Source organism: Elephantulus edwardii, unplaced genomic scaffold (assembly GCF_000299155.1).
Source record: "Elephantulus edwardii isolate Elephantulus edwardi_28Jun2011 unplaced genomic scaffold, EleEdw1.0 scaffold00044, whole genome shotgun sequence".
Lineage (NCBI taxonomy): Eukaryota > Metazoa > Chordata > Mammalia > Macroscelidea > Macroscelididae > Elephantulus > Elephantulus edwardii.
In genome coordinates this window covers 11,216,199-11,221,111 of record NW_006399794.1, presented here as the reverse complement: position 1 = coordinate 11,221,111, position 4,913 = coordinate 11,216,199, and the positions used below count along the sequence as shown (strand labels likewise).

Below are 4,913 nucleotides of genomic sequence, written 5' to 3'. Positions count from 1 at the left end.
TGACCCACTTACTTCCCAGCTCCACCCTCCACCAGGATAACCCTTCTCATCTGCCAAGTCCCTTCAGAAAATATCTTCCATCGTCCAACCCATGATCTGACAGCTTGTATCTTAAGCTTTCTTGGCTTCTGTGATTCCAAAAACGTCGACTGCTGACATTTTTCTTTTGACCAGTGTCTTTTAAGTTTAGTTGTACTCTCTCCAAGGGAAGTTGATGTGTCCTGTAGAACTCCTGTGTAGATTATGTTTTCCTTTCTGTGCCGCCTCCTGTCCTCCCTGTCTGGCCGGGTTTTGCCGGTTCTCACCTGGAAGACGCCTCCTTTTGCTGTTATCCGAGGTGACCTTGCCCAGTGACGCCTCCTGCCTTCCCTCTCTGGCCGGGTTTTGCTGGTTCTCACCTGGAAGGTGCCTGGAAGACGCCTGGAACACGCCTCCTTTTGCTGTTATCTGAGGTGACCTTGCCCAGTGACGCCTGTTGCCCTCCCTCTCTGGCTGGGTTTTGCTGGTTCTCACCTGGAAGACGCCTGGAAGACGCCTCCTTTTGCTGTTATCCGGCCGTCCTCGTTAGTATAGTGGTGAGTATCCCCGCCTGTCATGCAGGAGACCGGGGTTCGATTCCCCCACGGGGAGGCACGTGTCAGATACATAGCAAGTGATTAAGAAGATCATAGCTTGAATCAGGAACTTTAGTCTTTAAACTGACATTGCTCTTCAGAACGTTGGAGAAGTTCCTCATAAAAGACTTTCTCAATGCTGTACTTCTGTTCTCTTGACTCTTGGTACCAAGAATATTGCTTATGGATCCAAGTAAGACAAAAGATAAAGACAATTACTTTTTTTTCTCCATCTGTCATGATGCTACCTCTTGACTCTGTGGTGAGGAGTTTTCTTGATATTGAACTGCAATCTCTATTGAAGTTTGCAGCCTTTGTTCTTCTGCAGCAAATACTTCGTGTTCTCCTTGGTTTGGGCAAGCAAGTTTGTGTTATCTGCATAAGACAGATTGTTAAGGAGTCTTCTTAAGATCCTAATACCACATTCTTCTTCACAAAGTCTAGATTCTCAAATTATTTATTCAGCATACAGACTGAATAGTTATGAAGAAAGACTACAGCCCTGACACAAACCTTTCCTGATTTTAAACCATGCAATGGTATCTTGCTATTTTCAGACATTCTGTTGGTCAAGTACAGATTTTGTAACAGTTTCTTGGTCTGGGTACAGATTTTATATAAGCATAATTAAGAGTTTTGGAATTCTCTTCTTCTAAAAGTTAATCAGAGATTTTTTAAGATCAACACAGTCAAATGCCTTTGCATAGTCAATAAAATATAGATAGACATTCTTCTGGTATTCTTTGCTTTCAGCTAGGATTCATCTGACATTAGCATTGATATTTCTGATGCCACAGCCTTTTCTACATCTAACTTGCACTTCTGGAAGTTCTCTATTTGCTGTTCTAATCATTTTGGTATGATTGTCAGTAAGATTTAGCTTACATAATACATTAGTGATATTGCTTATTAATTTCCACATTCTGGTGGCTCATCTTTCTTGGGAATGAGAAGAGTTATGGATCTCTTCTAAACAGTTAACCAGGTAGCTCTGTTCTTTATTTCCTGGAATATACTGGTGAGCACCTCCAGGGTTGCATCCAGCAGTTGAAACATGTCAGCTGGTAACAGATCAGTTCCTAGAGCCTTGTTTTTGCCAGTGTCTTCAATGTAGTTTAAACTTTGTCCGTCTACACCCTATGTTCTTTATCATGTGCAACTTTCGGAAATATTTCAGTGTCAACCAATTCTTTTTGGTACAGTGACTGTGTACTCCCTCCATCGTCTTTTGAATCTTCCTGGATCAATCAAGATTTTATATGTAGTGTCTCTCAATATTGTAAATAAATATTTTAATTTGTTTTCAGTTATTTCAGATTGAAAAGTGCTGAGCAATTGCTTCTCTTTTTTTAAATTCCAACTCCAACTCTGTGCACATAAGTGGTAGAGAGAGTAGAAAAAAGAAGAATATAATAAATCTCACAGTAGGTGTTCAATAGAAGACATTGAAATTGTAAATATGGAATTTATTTATAATAATTTCCAGTTCAGGATAGGGTATTAATTAGTAAAACTGTTTCTACTAAAATATGACCTAATATTTTACATTATTGAAATATTAGTTATTTTTTAATTAATCCTCTTGTTTAAAGTCAGCAAGATCTCATGGAAGGCCTTTGTATTTAAAAGTTGATTGTTATTATATTTTGGAGAAGCATTCTTCCAAGTGGTACAGCACTCTTTTGTCAATAGCTGTACTGAGTTAACCTGTGATTGCTGTGATGCTGAACTTTGTGCCACTGAGGTGTCAAATGCCATAATGGTTACCCATGGTAAACAGTGTTTGGTGGAACTCCCAGTTTGAGACAGGTTTGGAAGCAAGAGTGGCATCCACTTCATAAACAACATGCCTCTGGAAACTCTATGACCTTGATAAATGATAATAGTTATAGGCAGGCTTGAGGCCTTTTGTTCATAGGATCACTATGAGTCATGCTCAACTCAATGGCAACAACAACAAAAAGAAAGAGTTTAGTCTTCAATATAGATTGAAGCTCAATATAAAGAAAACAAAGATGCTCACCACTGGGACAATTGGCAGCACTGTGATTGATGGATAAGAGATTGAGGTTGCTAACAGGTACAGCATGCTTGGCTCCACAATCAACACTCTAGGCACCAGCAGTCAGAAAATCAAAAGATGAATTGCACTGGGAAAATCTGCTGTCAGGGACCTCTCCAGCGTACTGAGAAGAAATGTTAGTTTAGAGTCTAAAGTGTGCCTGAGAGTTGGACATTGACTAAGGATTAAGAAGAAGAATTGGTGCCTTTGAGTTATGGTACTGGAGAAGGGTCTTGAACATATCATGGACAACCAAGAAAATAGATATATTTGTCTTGGAGAGGGTGAAACCAAGTTTCTACCTCGAGGCTAGGATTTTGAAGCTCCATCTCATATATTTTGGCCATGTGGCCAAGAGGTACTGGTCCTTGGAGAAGGATATCATGCTTGGAAACATGTAGGGCACAGGAGAGGATGACGCCAGATGAGATACAGCAACTAGGTCAACGGAGGAAGGTGTGTTGAAGTCAGTGAAATTGGCTCAGGATAGAGCAGGCTTGAGAACTGTTGTACTATGAGTTGGCACGTAACAGCAACAACAACGTCATACGACTTTTGAGGCTGGTCTAAAAAATACTCTCAAATAAATTTTCTCTTGAAGTTTACCTGAGTCATTATTAATTAAAATCTCCTGCTGTCTTTAGTTACCATCAAGGCAATTCCAGTTTATAGTGTGGTGTGACTTTAAATATGTTGCTATGTGCCGTTGAGTCGCTTGCAACTCATAGTGACCCTATGTACAATAGCCCTAAACTCTGCTCTGTCCTGTGCCAATCTCACTGTCTCCAAAACACTCACCCCGATTGCCCCAGTTACTGATCAATCCATCTCCCAGAGGGCCTTCCCCTCCTGTGCCTGCCCTCCACCCTCACAAGCATGATATCTTTCTCCAAAGACCGGTCTCTCCTTACAACATGACCAAAGTATGTCAGACGAAGTCTCAGAATCCTTGCCTCCAAGGAGCAGCCCAGCTTAACCCTCTTCAGGATGAATCTGTTTGTTTTCTTAGCAGTCCCTGGCACCCTCAGCACTCTTCTCCAACACCAAAGCTCAAAAGCATCAATTCTCCTTCTGTCCTCCCTGGTCATTGTCCAGCTCTCTGACGCATAACATGTGATTGCAAAGAACATGGCCTGTACCAGACACACCTTAGTCTGCAGAGACACACCATTGGTCTTCAGTACTTTAGAGAGGTCCCTAACAGCAGACTTTCCCATCACAATACATCTTTTCATTTCCTGGCTGCTGGTGCCAAGAGCGTTGATTGTGGAGCCAAGCAGACTAAAGCTGTGAACAATCTCAATCTATTCACCATCCATCCTGATGCTGCAGTGAGAATCTTTGTCTTCTTGACATTGAGCCTCAATCTATATTGAAGGCTGCAGTCCTTGACCCTCTGCAACAAGCGCTTCAGGTCCTCCTCAGTTTCAGCAAGCAGCCTTGTGTCATCTGCATAACACAGATTGTTGATGGATCTTCCACCAATCCTGATGCCACACTTCTTCTCATAGAGCCAGCCTCCCAGATGATCTGTTCTACATACAAGTTGACTTTAAATATAGCAGACTGAAATCTTGCCTGGTCCAAACCATCTTTACACATGTTTTGGTCTCTTGTCATTCATGACTATTAATGCTTCTAGAAGTCCTTTCATAGTGATAGATAGATAGATAGACGATAGATAGAAATTTATATGTATATATATCTCACTTGGGAGGAGATTGATCATCTTTCTGCCACATTTATATAAAATTTGCATTAATTAACTAATTAGTGACTATATACCAAGAAATATATCTATATGTTTACCTATCTACTTATCTATCTCTTTATATGTTTATATATAGCAAAAAAACCCAGCCAGAGAGGGAGGGCAGGAGGCGTCACTGGGCAAGGTCACGTCGGATAACAGCAAAAGGAGGAGTCTTCCAGGTCAGACCCAGCAAAACCCGGCCAGACAGGGAGGACAGGAGGCGGCACAGAAAGGAAAACATAATCTACACAGGAGTTCTACAGGACACATCAACTTCCCTTGGAGAGAGTACAACTAAACTTAAAAGACACTGGTCAAAAGAAAAATGTCAGCAGTCGACGTTTTTGGAATCACAGAAGCCAAGAAAGCTTAAGATACAAGCTGTCAGATCATGGGTTGGACGATGGAAGATATTTTCTGAAGGGACTTGGCAGATGAGAAGGGTTATCCTGGTGGAGGGTGGAGCTGGGAAGTAAGTGGGTCA

General features: G+C 41.4%; 1 non-coding gene across 1 annotated transcript; it reads left to right on the top strand.

Annotated features, from left to right (window-relative positions):
• The first annotated feature begins 558 nt into the window (after nt 1–558).
• TRNAD-GUC lies at nt 559–630 on the top strand. Its single transcript has one exon. It is a non-coding gene; the product is annotated as a tRNA-Asp (tRNA).
• The last annotated feature ends 4,283 nt before the right edge of the window (nt 631–4,913 follow it).